The sequence below is a fragment of the Hesperophylax consimilis genome, chromosome 2 (genome assembly GCF_061612785.1).
Source record: "Hesperophylax consimilis isolate HC1 chromosome 2, BYU_Hcon_1.0, whole genome shotgun sequence".
NCBI classification, from domain to species: domain Eukaryota; kingdom Metazoa; phylum Arthropoda; class Insecta; order Trichoptera; family Limnephilidae; genus Hesperophylax; species Hesperophylax consimilis.
This window is the reverse complement of record NC_142837.1, coordinates 9,407,521-9,424,395: the sequence shown is the minus strand read 5'-3', so window position 1 is coordinate 9,424,395 and position 16,875 is coordinate 9,407,521. Positions and strand designations below refer to the sequence as shown.

Genomic DNA, 16,875 nt, shown 5'->3' with positions numbered 1-16,875 from the left:
ATTGGAGCCGGCTGGGCTCGCGTATGGCCTCAAGTGAATTTAGAAAACGTGACGTCATCATTCTTGTGACGTCATCATCATCAATATGGTCGAGGCATCACCGGTTCATTTTACGAAATAACACGGCAAAATGGTGGCTTGTGGTATGAAAACTTGTAAAAATAGATGTGGAAAAGAGAATAAACCCAATTGTCGTATTACATTCCATATATAAGCATTATTTTACTTTATTTTAAGCATATTCACATCGTATAATATGGATCAGTTGTAGAAACATATACTATCACATCGAGATACGTCTGGACGCGAAACACAAAGCTGGTTGGTTGCTGGGAAGTAAATTATGAACTTTTATTAAAGTGTCTTAACTAAATACGTAAACGAAATATTCGACTCTGAAAATAGAAGAAATTTATTTTGCCGAATTTGGACTTCGCAAATTTGTTCATAACGTGGCGAGTAATTTGCGCTCCCATGTAAAAATGTCTATTCATTCAAAAGCAGATTTTACTTTTAAGAACTAAATGGTGATATTATAATGCGAGATGCCTATATACTGTCAGATTGATTTATTGACGAATCACAGTCAGCTTTACCCCCTTCGTTCTTCAACAGTTGATTTTACCCCTCATCTTTAATTTGTAGTCTATATATTCATATGTCTGTGGGATTACCCAATCGTGATGAACTGATTCAGTCACTCAACGAACAAAGCCATTTCTCTACAACCTCTGTCAAACTGGGTCTGTGTCTATCTGACATGACAACATACTCCCCTGTACTGCGTACTAGGAATTCGACGATCAAACGCAATTTCAAGTACTGCAAATGTGTACAGAGGGTTTAGGAATGTCCTGTTTTCGTAGAACGCAATCACATTATGTTCTAACATTAAAATGTATAAAACCACTATTATTGATTTTTTTCTTTGGGTAGTAACGGTAGGGCTGTATGAAATGTTTATTCAAATAAACCACATCAACCTAAAAATATTATTACAAATGTTTTTATTTAAAAAAATCAATTCTTTATTATTATTTAATTATAATTAAAATTATTGTTATCGTACAATTGGGATTTTTGAAACCTTTGATATGTTTTCAAACAATGGCAAAATGGCTTATCTCCCGAATACGATGTCGCCTCTTATCGATTAGTCACAAGTGGGATGACAATTCCACTATATCACCTGATGTTTGCAGATAAATCATTTTCAATTCTATCCCATTAAGTCTGCCATCTTGCTATTTCGGATTGTTTTTCATGCACAGCATGCAATATTGTTTTAATTGCATGCACATGCAGTTTCTAGGTCGGTCCGTCAAATATGCAATTGGCATGGCATGCTCGCACTTAGCAAAGGTTGCATAACTGGTGGTCAGATCATTAGAATAACAACACCTCAATATTTTAACTATGAAGGTAATCTTCAGTTATACATTCATTTGTTTTTACAAGTTGGCCACTGACTAAGAAACAGGGAAAATCAGTAAAATATGAAAGAGGGAAGAAGTAATCTAAAAAAGTGTTTTCTGTGGCCCTCGCCCATAGTTTTTTCTCCTCAATATGTGAGGTCGGTTTAATGGTTTTTTGGACAGGTAGAGATAAATTTGTCCTTTATAATTGAATTAAAACAATGTATGTTATTACTTTTCCACTTTGTGTGTGCTATATTTATACCAAATTGATTCCATTATCATTGAGTAAGTAATTATCTGGACAACAAGTTTGGGGGTAATATTGATTCCAAATTGACGCAATTGCACTCTGAGCGCTCACCTTCCATTACACAATAGTCGCAAACTGTGAATAATAGTGTTGTTTACAAATATAAAATGTAATATTATTCTAGGTATAATACATTCACAATTGCACTCTGAGCGCTCACCCTCCATTACATAATAGTCCCAAATTGTGAATAATGGTGTTGTTTAACAAATACAAAGGTAATATTACTCTGCAATACATTCACAATTGCTCGCTGAGCGCTCACCCTCCATTACATAATAGTCTCAAACAGTGGCGGTTCGTGGTTTTTTTAACAGGGGGTTCAGAAATTCAAGAGAAGATAAACATATCTAATTAAAATTTACTTACTGTTGTCCTACGTCAAATAGTCGAATACGGCAGCAGTCACACAACTTAAATAAAGTTAGTGGGAGGGGTACCGACATATTATTGTTTTTAAATCACTTTACCTAGACACAATTATTAGATAATGAGAAAAGTTTTATAGGAATTAAATTGTTTAATGTTTTTATAGCACTCAATGTAGGTACGTTGCTAATTATTATTGTTTTTTAGAGAAGAATAATTTCGTAGAATATATAATAGATATTTTAAAACATCAAAAAAACAAATAAAGGTGGCACGAAATAAATTTAAAAATAGGTAGTAGATTTACAAATGCCATAAGCAAACGGTTGGAGAAATGCAGAAACAAGAAAACAAAAATATGTACAAAAATGACTACAAAGTTAAATACCATAATATAACATAAAAAATAACACTTAACTTGCATCCCTATGGTTCAAAGGTTAAACGTCGGCCACGAAGTTCTCGGGTTTCTTCGGTTACATTCGTCAATGTTCGGAGGTCACGTGGTATCATAACGCGTGTTCGGCGCACACAATTTGTCTTATTTTTGCAAAGAAAGACCAAATTTTGTATATATCACCGTCATAGGGTCTGTACCGGCTAAGATTATTTTGTATGGAGAGTTTGGCGCGGATTTTAACTCGCACAAATTTGGAATAGGCATCGTATTTTTCGGTGGCGCGGGTTTTGAAGGCGAAATTTTAATAGCGTGCTATCTATAATGTGCTTATATTATTATAAAACAAGGATGTTTTATTTTCTCTTATTTTTAATGGGGGTTCGCCGCACAAACGCACTTTAGAGAAAACCGCCACTGGTCTCAAATTGTGATTAATGGTGTTGTTTAACAAATTCAAAATGTAACATTATTCTGAAAACATACACAATTGCTCTCTGAGCGCTCACATTACAAATAGTACCAAATTGTAAATAAATGTGTTGTTTAACAAATAAAAAATGTAACATTATTCTGCAATACATACACAACTAACTATCAGACACACTTACTAGCCAATAAGATGCATGAGCTGGGCAACAAGTTTAGGGGTACCATTGATATATTTACTGACTCCACATATAGAATTACGAGTAATCTATACCTACCAACACTTTGTTGAATCCTACAAATTATAGTAGCATTGGTTTTATAGTTGTAGTGATTTGTCTAATATTAGTATTTTTCTAATTTATATATTATTTTATATTACTGTTACATGTTTTCTAATATTGTTTCATATTCAGTTTAAAGTTATTTCATGCTTTAAAATTTTGTATAATTTTCGAAGTGTAATATTCTGTTCTTAAAATCCATGTAAAAGCCCGGCTGGGCGTAAAACCAAATTAAAATAAAATTATGACAAAAAAATCTGCCTCCCACATAACTTTGTGCACGGACCAGCATAATATAGTAAGAGGAACTAATGATTTGTCATGTTTTCGGTCAGCCGTTTAGTTTTGATCGAATTGATTGATTTGATTGAATAAAAATATATAAATAATTCTCAGGATGTTATTTTAACAATTCTTGGATGGGGTAAATTTATTCTCAATCTTGTATCAAAGACGTGATTAAACGTCGGAGTTATATTATAAATTATAAGTTATTATTTCTCCCGAAGCTCGTGACCCACCTGTGTCAATGGATCTGATTGTCTCCAGCTTGAATACGCCAATCTTCCGAGCGTTCACAATAATATCATTTGTTATCGCGCTCGTAATACATATATGTATTGGTGTCAATACCGATGTGCGTATCTTGAATTTGCCAAATATGTATGAGTATTATTTGTGCTTGAAAAACATAACATATTATTTATGGCTTCGATAAAAACGATAAAAATATCTTGTTTGTTTTTCTGTATCTTATGGTTTCGTCGGACTTAGATACTTCTGTTTATTATTTTTATATTATGAAATAAAATGATCATTGCATCTGAGACGTTACATAAATGGTTTTCTTATAGGCTTTCTTGCATATTACCTTCTACCATCGCGAACATTAATTCGCAAGAGAGCCGATTGGGAGTTACCTATTTATTTATTCTTGAACCAGTATGTAGTATGTTTGGAGTACTCAGTGCTGACTCGTCTCTCCTCGGCTCTGAACTTTCACATTCTCTTCCACTTATTGGTGTTGCTCGACAATCTTCACTTCATTTGTCCACCGCCCACTGTCCATCCATCTCACTCATTATGCAACTCCATAACATGGTGCAGAGTTTCCCAAATTGATAACTGGTAACTCTTACCGACCCCCCTTTTCAAAGATATTATTTTTAAACCTTCCTCCCTTCTCCACCCTACATTAAAAGCCCTGTCGAAAGTATAAACATCTGAAACATACATGACCAGGCGGCGGATTCCCGTTGTTTATTCTTGGCTATAGATATGGACATGTCCTTAGTGTAGACTGAAGCGAGTGAGATAGCCGCGTAGCTGTTTGCGCCGAGGCTGAAATGAGCGGGAAGGGTATATTTGTGAACATTTCCGTAGCTTGGGATCTCACTCGCTTTAGTTTAACGCTGAGGCTAAAATTCCTTAGCTAAGGATAAAAAACGGGAATCCGCCTTCTGGTCACAAGTCTGAATATTGCGACAATGCTTGGTTTATATTTGTAGGTATGGTCAATTGAAACAATATCGAAAATATTCATTGCTCTCATACATAAACTTGGTTTCGACAATATTGCTCCTGGATACTTTAAAGGAGATAGGCCAAAGAACCGAAGCTAGCAGTCCACAATGGAGTGCTGGTACCTACCCTGATGTATGGCAGTGAGGCATGGAACTGGCAGGGGAAGGATGAGTAGACTGAATGCTGTAGAAATGAGATCCCTGAGGCGTATGTGTGGTAAAACCATGTAGGACCGTGTGAGAAACGTGGAGATCCGCAAAGAATGCAAGCCTAAAGATGTTAGCGTAAAGAGTGAGATTAAAAAAGGGACGCTTCGATAGTTTGGGCATGTAGAGCGAATGAAAGAAGAAAGCAGTGTAAGGAGAATATATGACGCAAATGTGATACTTGATTCGGGCCATGTCGAGAGTCATAATAATAGAAGAACATGTGTGAATGAGGCAAGGAATGTGTCGTTTAGCGGTCCGTCTTCTCTGACTACCCTGCGGGGAAACGACGTGATGGTTGGGTAGTTAGTTATGTACACATGCACAATGGATAAATATATAATATATTAATACAACGGAGTTGTATGAAAGTCGATGGAATGTAGTTATTTAATAGTTACATTAGTGAATGGTGGAAAAAGACTTTAGCATTAGCGAAGCATCGCGGGGTCCACTAGTACCTACCTATTTTATAAAGTCGATGGAATGTAGTTATTTAATAGTTACATTAGTGAATGGTGGAAAAAGACTTTAGCATTAGCGAAGCATCGCGGGGTCCACTAGTACCTACCTATTTTATAAAGTCGATGGAATGTAGTTATTTAATAGTTACATTAGTGAATGGTGGAAAAAGACTTTAGCATTAGCGAAGCATCGCGGGGTCCACTAGTACCTACCTATTTTATAAAGTCGATGGAATGTAGTTATTTAATAGTTACATTAGTGAATGGTGGAAAAAGACTTTAGCATTAGCGAAGCATCGCGGGGTCCACTAGTACCTACCTATTTTATAAAGTCGATGGAATGTAGTTATTTAATAGTTACATTAGTGAATGGTGGAAAAAGACTTTAGCATTAGCGAAGCATCGCGGGGTCCACTAGTACCTACCTTTTTTATAAAGTCGATGGAATGTAGTTATTTAATAGTTACATTAGTGAATGGTGGAAAAAGACTTTAGCATTAGCGAAGCATCGCGGGGTCCACTAGTACCTACCTATTTTATAAAATTATTCAGCCAATTAATACTTTTGGGTACATTGTGTAAACAAAGTAAAAGACAAAAATAATGAAATATATTAGAAATGATAAGTTACGAGTGAGCCATTTTGAATCTACATTTTTTTTAATCTCTATATCTTGTTGTCAGGTAAAAGTGCCTATGTTTTGATGTTATCCGGTTTTTTGGGTAAACGCAATGGTAATATTAATAATAATTGGATAAATTGTGTAGCGCCGTTTTTTTGAAAAATCACCTCAAGGGCGCTACAACGTGATGACACCAACAACTCTGGAAATAGCTGATGCGCGCGCCGAATCCTACGCATAATAATACTTGTCGCTCTATCCTCTCACTTTTTAGGCAGCTTAATTTCAACAGACAAAGAGCTGTGATGCAAAAGGCTATGCCACACGTACACTTCGGAGCGGCGGTACCAGGCGCCGCTCCAGGCCGCCGCGCAGAAAAGTCTCACAATGTACTGTGCTGTAAACAGTTACCTTCCTTTCCGGCTTTACTTTTGTGCGTGTGAGTCTATTCTGTGGGTATCTAATAGTATGCTTGATTTCAGTTTCTCCTCGTTGTGGCCGTGTATAATATACAAACATAAATGTGTCCGATCTAAAATTCACAACTTTCTTCATATTAATGTAAATTTCGCCGAGTATTGCATGAGCACGCGGTTTGCATAAGTTACGAGTATTATAGACACTGCATATTGCAAGGAAAACTGTTTTTGATTTTATTAGCAAGATATTCGACTTTTATTCATAAATTTGATTTGAAAGATTGAAGTTCAAAATGGGGAACACTTTTGTTACTTCATTAAAATTAGACTACTAATCCAAATAATGCCCAATTTCACATTTTCATTATAGTATTATAATTTGTTTAATAGTGAAATTGGAAGTTTATTCGCTCAAACCTTTCCACATACTTTCCTAAACACGAACAGCGCATCTAGCGGCAGTTATATAGACACATTATCAAAAATACTATTTTGTTTGTCCATGCATCCTACGTAAATCTGGTTCAATAAACTAAAATTTGCTTTGAATGAAAGTGTTATTTCCAAAATTGAAACTGATTATGTGAAGAGTTCAGATAAGAAATAAAATACCAATGTAACATAAAATTATTATACTTGTCAATTTCAAAATTCGGAACTGATTTTTCAAGAACTCATACTATCCCGTGATTTTTCACGGGTCTGCGCTAGTTATTCTAGTAAAATTCATGGATACGAGAATTAAAACGATCAGTCAAATTATTATATTATAGGTAGGTGTAGGTATTACCCAATTTATCGCTTATCTGAAATATTTTTCACACAAACAGTTCCAATTTAAAAAGACATATAAATTCAAAACTAATTTAGGTTCATTAAAATAGATTTGACGCAGGAATAATTTGTAAGGAACAAACAACCACGGACAGCCTACCGAAATTAGTAATTTGATTACTAGTTCAGGTCCCCGGCGTTGCCCGGGCTGTACGTGGCTTTTTCCAGTTGTGGACAGTCACCTTCCTCTCGTTTCGACGGTTAATTGTTCACAATTTCATCAATCTCGGAACAGAACTGTAGATTTATATATTGTGAAATTAACGCCGCCGCCCGCCACAGACACTCTTCTTTATATAAATACGAACATGCCTGTCAGGGGAGTAAACTTCCGCCACTGGGAGTGACCGAATTTACACTTGAAAGCAGCCAAGTTTGCAACTTGGAAAAAAATGTCGCATTTAATGGGAACAATGCAATATTCCATAAATCTGCAGTTACCTTTTCTGCCTATATTCTCCAATTTCCGAGGCGACTCTCTCTCCCTCTCTCTCTCTCTCATCTACTCCTAACTGCGAGCTACCTTACATAACACGTATATTATTATTGTAAGTCGAATAAAATGCGATGTTGTGCCGTAGATAGTAAAACAAAGAATTATGTAATTTTGTGTAGTTATTCAATAGGTGACTGTTGTACGTAGTTTCCATGTTTGATACGATAAGAACTTGGTTTGAGCACGACTATGTAAAATGGTGCTCCTGAATACGTTAATATACAATGCAGGTACCTCTTGCTTTTATTTAGTTATAGTTGTGCTACCCCACTTCTCCCGTCATTTGAATTCCAATACCTATGAAATATTTAATAATCCCTTATGTTTACTGTAACCAACTTACAATTTATTTACATCAAGGGAATAAACAATGTGCCATTTTTATGATAATTACAATCTTGTAACAACTCCATATATCATGAGACTTTATCCCTCGCGTACTCGCGTTGACCTAGAAATACCAAATGGACTTTCCTTCCACATATCATCCCCAGAAGAAGGCCTTCTCTGTGGAGTAAAAGAAACAAGGCAACAGTGCAAGTTTTTACCGTTTCGGAACCTTCGGCTAGGCAGATGGCTGCTCTAAACCACCGAGTTATTGGTGTAAACTATATCACTGCGCCAGGGCTCACAGTTCAGGAGGACTACCTGCAATCCATCAGTATGCTAATATTGTTTGTTGGAGTGCTAAACTGAGGTTATTTTACTTTAATATGTAGTCGACGTTTGTTGTCTCGCTGGTTTTATGAAATGTCGGATGGTGTCGAAAGTGTCCAAGCCGCGAGCAGAGCTGCGAGCAGAGCTGCGAGCAGACCTGCGAGCAGGGCTGGTGAGCGCCAAGCAACGCCCCGCCCGGCGCCGACCGGTTTAACAGTCGTGACTTGGGAATTGTTTAGTGTACATTCGGCTAACGGTATATACCGACTCATTTTTATATTTACCGTCAATACGAGTAATCCGAGACGATATGCAAATCGGCGGTGGGTCGGCATAATATGTCAGCGGGTCAGGTGCGTCGCCGGCCGCGTTGCCTGGAACCCCTTCATCTCTTTAAATCTTATAATCTCCCGATACCTTCATAATATATTATTTTTATATCTCGAGCAGTTTTGAAATTATCGTCGATAATCCAATACGACAGTATTCAAAGCGACTCGTGTCGTCGTAATAATATGTCAGCAGGACAGGCAAGTTACCGGGACTCTTTCCAACGCCTCTCCTTGCATCTTCCGGTCACCATATCTTCACCATGTCATTTATTTTACTGCACTTTAACCCTGCACGTGGCAATTTGTGATCATGATAATAAATAAATTCTGTGTTGACGGTTAAAATGCATTAATAATCGCGTTCTGGTCATCATTTTTAATACTAAAAATAACAACCTTTATACTTATCTTGTTCGATAATTCCTTATTGTAAGGAGTGTAAGACGCCCGAGGAAGACATGGCACGATTAAGTGAATCAGAAAAATAGAAGCGTATGTATGAGACGATGTATGATTGTGTATGAGGCAAGAAGTGTGTGCCAAGACCGAGTTGTTTGGCGGTCCGTCCTCTCTGCCTACCTTGCGGGCAAACGGAGTGATGGCTAGTTAGTTAGTTAGGAATTTTGTGTCCATTTTTTTAAATTATTTTTATCAATATCTGACCTTAAAACATTCTAAAATATCAGGAGATACTACGATGCAAGTTTAAACAATCCATAAAACTAAAAACCAACTACAAATCATCTCATAAGTATAAGATTAACATACCGTGTAGTTAACAAAATACAAAACTGTATATCGACATCGACCTCTCCCTCCTATTATCAAAGTACGCATGTAATAGAAAGAGATGTTTTATTATTACGTTGTAATCCGAAGACACATCTTCGGATCTACCGGATCTGCCCTGATGATGGACACTGCACCGCTGTCCGAAACGTCGGCTAAAGAAGGAGTTAGCGCAACACGGCATAACATCCCAAAAACAAACAACAAAAATGCTTTTGGCCGTGAAAATCTAAAAACTTAATTTGTGTAGTGTTCTAATTAGCAATTATAAGAGTTACCGAAACTACAGTCAGCTAATTGTTAGATGATATTTTACTGTTGTTATTACTGTCAATTATTGTTTCGCCCAACCAATCAGTCAGGAGTCGTCGACTTGCTTCAGATATATCGATTTCTATTGCACTAGATTTACGCAAAGAATCTATAGTCAGGCAGGTATAGTCGATCGTAACCACATCTGTGGTTTGTTCAAAGAGGAAGTCGCAGTATCAGCCTACCGGATTTGAGTGATTAGCTACGTATGTTATCTTTTATTTATAATATTACTTATCTTTTATTTAACTAAAACAACAGCTGGAGTAGTTTAAGCCGTTTTAGAGGTGCAAGAATGTGTGGGTTTTGTTGTTGTTTTTGTCGCAACACGTTTATTCCTTGCAGATCGGCAAATAGAAGGAACAAGAAGTTGTCAAGTCAAGTAGCTGTCAAATCAGATAGAAGAAAGGGATATCCTTCGTTCCACTATCAAAACAGTTGTAATTACGTATAATGGTAACAAACACACACATTTAAATCTAGAATTAAAAAGTACCTAACATAGTTGATGTACATCTCTTGTAAAATAGAATATGTTGTGTTATTCAGGTATTTGGGCGATGTTTCAGTAGAGTAGATTTTCCCTTTCGACCAGATTGATAACAATGTTCCAATCCCCGGCTTGCGAATGACTCTGCTTACGTTATCTTTGACTTAAAAGTGAAAGGTGATCAATATACCTGGTGCTGGGTTTTCCCTCTGAAGTTATCTGTATTAGATAGTGTGCTCATATATATGTATATCATATACTATAAGTAGGTAGGTACTGGATTCATTATGTTTCTCAAACAATAATAAATAGCTATACGTCCCGAGCGTGCTTATAACTAGGTGCTAGTACCAGGCAGCACCTACCTTGAATGGTCCACCTTTTTGTTGAATATGCAATCATACGTGCGCTTGAACACCACCTCCATTATTAGCAAATTCATATATTTTTCTTTGTGTGGGCTGATGAAAAAATCCGCAATAAGCTCGCTAGCCGTGACACGAATTCACTATTTAGGATCGTAATGGTTCCGTTATATTATTTGGCAAGTTTGTCTCGCGCGCAGATACAACATACAAGCGAAGGAGCTACATTCATTTACCATACAAAAATATGATCTCGTTTCTGTGACCCAATAAGATCGATATGTATTACAAAGTTTGTCAGCGATGGTGATGAGATGATGGTACGCCGAGTGAGCCGGGCTCCCACTGCGCATTCGCCACTCGTAACAAACCGTGCGTCGAGGAAAATATATTCAACTTTCCCATCATTCGAAACTTTCATTTTACCGCGTTTTACATTACCTAACGTCTGCGGCGGTGAAAAAAGTAACGAGCCAAATATAATTTGGAAATAAAATCGGTTTCTAATTTCGTTGCATAACTCGACACTTAGCGCCGATAGTAGATACGGAGAGCTGAGAAGCCGAGTGAAGGGACTCGGCTGGACCAGCGGCGTGCGACCTTGTCCTGGAGACGATTACGTTATTACAGTGCACTTTCCTCCTCTCTCTGCTGTTGCCTACTGCCAGCGCGCAAGGCCCATTGGCCTGTGGCCCGTGTAGCCTGTCCAGTGTCCCTGTACTGTAACTGTACCTGTGTCAGCCAAGAGAAAGCCCAAATCTCTTCCTACATCGCGATCGGCTACCGCTATGGGCTGCGGGCTGCGGGCTGCGGGCAAACCTGTCGAGGGCTGTCTGCTTGTAAAGTTACTTCTCAAGCGACTAAGGTTTTATTGCGGAATCGCAATTGTTCATTGCTGAACTGTAATACGAATGTTACAAATAGATAATTATCGCCAAGGTTGACACGTTAGGTAGCCGAACTGCCTCTGAAATACAAATTAGCCAGCAATCAGCGACTGAGGACAAGTTTTGAAATTGAAGTCTGATATAAGGTTTTAGATTTCGCAAGTGCATTCTTTAACTTCCGTATTGTTATATTTGGCCGGTAGCTGGGTCTATACTGCAATTACTATCGACTGCCCACTGGCCAGCGTCCGCAGTATTATATCTGGATGATGCTTGGCCACAAATGGTTTGTAATATAGAGTAATAGTAATAAGCGAGAACGGCGGCACTACGAGACTACGGGCTACGGGTTACGGGCGGAGGCGAGCAGCAGCAGAATGAGAACGGGTGACGAGTTATCTGACTGTGCAATCCTTTCTGGGCGTTGCATAATTCTCATATTTAATTTCACGTTAAGTAAGCAACTAGTCTCGAACCAAATGGTGAGACTGAGCTGAGCATTGAGTAGTAAGTAGTACCTGATTACTAACAACTGTTGCTGTGGGCCAATTCACAGAGTAACACGTTACACCTCCGTGATTTTACACTATATGCTACTTTTCTTCGCGAATATAATATAATGTAGGCGTGGGTGACAGAGCTACATACTCCCTCTCGCGATTCAGAGAAAACAATAAGTGTACCCGAAATAGCGCTCGGGCATGTACGTATTCCGAAGAATGAACGACAACCTTGGGAGCGTATTCACTAAAGAACGGCGCGCAGTTTCATGTCACAACATTTAAATCAGACCTGGCAACTTTACTTACTGGCAACTCCGTTACCAAGGTCTCGCTGCCGCTGCGGATACGTTCTACACTGTACTCTCTCTGGCCCGTCTAAATACCAAGGCTATTGTATCGTCGCTACATGAGATCTGATATTGTGCCCAGGAAGCATTTACACCAGGAAGTGGTGACGTCTGCCTTCACCTGAACCGACATTATCTGTCATCCCAATTCGGCGCTAATCTATCGCGACCTAATATCGGTATTATCCTAATTATGGGGTTAATTGCTCGAAGTTCGAACGCTTCAGGTAATAAATCACTAATGAAACTGATGAAAGTGCACATCGTGTTGCTGGTATGTCTTCTGTTAGAACTTAGAACGGACCGTCTGCTAGAGACGCTAGAAGCTAGAAGGCGCCCGCTTCGCCGACCGACCCAGGATGGAGGTGGCATTCGAATGCAATTTGCTGTGATTTTGCTCTCCTTTTATAGTCCGCGGCTGCTAGTGAAAGCTGCCTCCCCCACTGCGCGCGCCCACTGGCGGCGCGCCAACCATTGGTGAGCGGACACGACGCGTACACTGTCAGACTCGTATTGACACGATCCCATTTCCCCCATAAGGATATCATTGATACCTGCGAGCCGCTCTCCACTATTGGCTACCCTCCGCCACCATCGATGGGACAGAGCGCTGGGTATTAGTTATAGTAAATAAGTTCATACGTAAAGCTGTATAGTAAGTAAGTCTCTGTAAGTCATTTATAGCGAGTTACAGAAATGTAATCACGTCCGCGCGTGCTTACAGCCTTCTCACAGCTTATGAAATACAGTTACTGTAAGAAATGGTACCTAAACGCGCCGCTGCCAAATTTCCTATTAAAACTAGTTTGTTTTATTATATGATCGAAAATTTAATATCGAAAAAATAAATTTCTAATATCGACGTTTCTGTTTATAACATTACATATTTCAATTCGAAGTCGGTTGCTGTTATTCGGATAAAATTAATGATTCAATTCAATTCCCCCGTTAACGGAACAACAGCGCGTGGAGAATTGTTTCTCTCAAGCTAAATTCTATTCCAACACTTTATTTGGACCTTTTCATCTTTATTGACAAAATCGCGTAAATTTGACAAATCGTTGTTTACAAGAAGCCATCTTAACACAAATAAAATTACGGGTCTAGCGGTCCCTGTAAACGCTTACGTAAGTTAAACTTCTTAATGAAGGCGTGATTGTTCCTAAATATAACAATAAATACGAATGTAAAATGTTCAACATGTTGCCAAGTAACATAAAAAATTGTAAATTCCCAAATAGAATCAGATATACGCTGAAAGCATGGCTCATAAGTAGAAATAATTTATACTAATCATCACTATCAATCAATAGTTCTTATTTATTAGCATGTAGATTTATTTAGTGTTATTTTATATTATGCGTGCCAATAATAATAATCTGAATATAATACCATGTATACATCCTGTTGAAAAACTGCTTTATTGTAGTTTAACGGGATTAGTGAGCATTAATTAGCATAAATTGTATGCACATATCAACGCTCCTGTGATTGTACCCGCCTTAGACCACTCTTGCACTAGTGGTCTCTTAATATTATAATATCGCATTCAGACTGCCTCGGGTAGTCTCGCCAAGCAGGCATTAGAATCAGAATGTGTGCGGCATGTCAGCACACACGCACAGTGAATTTGCATTTTGCTTGCACCGCCCTCGAGAGAATGTCTAATAATGCTCTCTGCGAATAATTGAACACATCTAGATTTTATCCCAGAAATAATTTCCCGTTGGCTCCCCTCCAGCGGCCGCTCTCGCCTCACCCCCGTCCTAAAGTTCACTCCCACCGTCCACACTCCACGCCGACATCGCTAACTTGGCTTGCTTTGACTCGCCCAGCCGACCAATCAACCTAACTCACTAACCGCACTGCAGGCTGCAAGAGCCATGAAACTCCACAAAAGCGTCCTATATTCAGTACCTACACACGATCACATTAATAATGCATAATTATTATTATCGATGAGATATACCAATGTGTAATTAGGCGTGCGCTTCTTCAAATCTCGTGTAAAGTATTAAATGTCGACCTGTCTGTTGGAAGTTATATGCATAAACAACATGATAAACAAGGCTTGGAGGTGACATTGCCGATAAATCCGAGAGCGCAGACTGTAGACTGTTTGTGGTAGTAATGAGGTCTGGCCGTATAGTCGAGCCGAAGCGGAGTCTAGCTTGATTGTGTTATGATGAGTATGAAGATCATTTCTCTTTCTCCAACTAATGTGTGTGTATTGCTATGAATATGATGATAAGGATGAAGACCATTTCTTCAACTAATATGTGTGTATTGCTATGATTATGATGATAAGGATGAAGACCATTTCTCAAACTAATGTGTGTGTATTGCTATGATTATGATGATAAGGATGAAGACCATTTCTCCAACTAATGTGTGTGTATTGCTATGATTATGATGATAAGGATGAAGACCATTTCTTCAACTAATATGTGTGTATTGCTATGATTATGATGATAAGGATGAAGACCATTTCTTCAACTAATATGTGTGTATTGCTATGAATATGATGATAAGGATGAAGACCATTTCTTCAACTAATATGTGTGTATTGCTATGATTATGAGGATAAGGATGAAGACCATTTCTCAAACTAATGTGTGTGTATTGCTATGATTATGATGATAAGGATAGAGACCATTTCTCCAACTTAAACTGTGTGTATTACGACATGAGAAAACATACTGATATAAAATATCGCTAATTTATTAAAAATCTGGTTCAATTATTCATATTCCAGTTAAAAACGTGACTCAGGCCTTTAATGAATGAATTGACAGATTTCCTAACAAAGTATCGGTAAAAAGCAAATGTGTTTTAATAATAATTAGAATTTATTCCAGAATGTATGCAGGGGTAGTGCAATGCAATACATTCCATATAATTAGAGTAAGAAAAATAATAATACATAGGTGATTCCGATAGGCACAAAAACAGCGGAATTTAAGTGAAAAAAGATAAACACATAAATGAGTGTAGGCAGCCGTTTATGGAGGTTATTTGGACATCTCCCATCTCCAGAGGGCCATCAGGGGGGACTCCATCCAAGCAGCCATGGCAGCGATGTTTTTGTTACTTGATTGGCGTAGTCTGCGCCATACGCTTCCCATGTGATGGCGGAGAAGCGCTCTGAAAAAGTGTACTCGTCCCTCCAGGAACATTTCCGTGGCGCTGCAGTATCTCGGTAGGCGGAATAGTTGGCGATAAGCATTATTATAAGCGACTGTTAGCTTATGCCATTGGGATGTAGTGTAATCCACCCACAGTTCTGACGTGTACAGCGAAGTGCAAAATGCGTTGAAAAGTATATTTTTCACGTTTGTACTGCAAAAGTGAAAACGCCTTGACAGCATACCTGCTCTAACGGATATCGCTCTTCTTTGCCTTTCCATATCCTCGATGTCTTTCAGGTCGTCTGTGATAATATGTCCCAGGTATTTGACGCTACGACTAACATCCATTTTCCTTCCATCTAGCCATACTGAAGGTGTTACCATGTTTTCGTTTTCGCATTTGAAAACCATAACGATTGATTTGGAGTAGTTTCATTAGTGCGCTAAGTGACTGTGCTAGAAGAACCATATCATATGCGCAATTAATATTGTTTACACATACTCCTTGAACATGGCAACCTATTTTAGTGTTATTAAGTCTTTGAATTAGTTCATCAGTATATTGAAGCGTCCTGGAGACATGCTTCCTCCTTGCCTTACCCCACTTTTCAAATAAACCGGTTGGAAAACTCGCCAGCCCATTTCACCACATTTTCTTGCTGCATGTGCCAAATTGAAAGAATCGATATTATATCTTCCGAAACTGCTCTTTTCCCAAGTTTTTCCTAGAGTTTATTGTGACAAACACGATCAAACGCTTTGCTTAGATCTAGAAAGCAGGTATAGATTGGCATTTTCCTCAGTTTATAATAGCTGATGGTTTCTTTTAAAGAATATATTGCCATAGATGTTGACAGTGCAGATTTAAATCCGAGCTGGTTATCCTCTGTCTTTGGATGGTCTGTTACGACCGACGATAATATTTTTTTTTTCAAATAATCTTGCCAGGGCGGTAGAGAGTGAAATTGGTCGGTAGTTATTGATCACGGATGGATCAAGTTTTGTTGATTTAATTATGGGAATAATTACCGTCTTCCTCATTTGAAAATAGTTTTGTTAGGATAATATGAATCGCTGGCCCAGCATACTTAATGTGCTCAAGAGCTATTGAGTCATGTCCTGTGGCTTTTCCTCTAGCAATTTCTCTTACAACTCTTTCTACTACATATGGAGTAATGCTGTTAGTGGTAATATTTCCTTCGGTTTTCAAATTTAATTTACATTCCGAGATTTTTCCGCTACTTCTTCACCCGCCATGGAAAGGAAGTTACGAAATTCATTGGCGATATTTT

General features: G+C 38.2%; 1 protein-coding gene across 1 annotated transcript in view; it reads left to right on the top strand.

Annotated features, from left to right (window-relative positions):
• Positions 1-16,875, top strand: part of Su(Tpl) (Suppressor of Triplolethal) — a 121,155-nt gene that overhangs the window by 68,977 nt on the left and 35,303 nt on the right. The window lies entirely within an intron of this gene.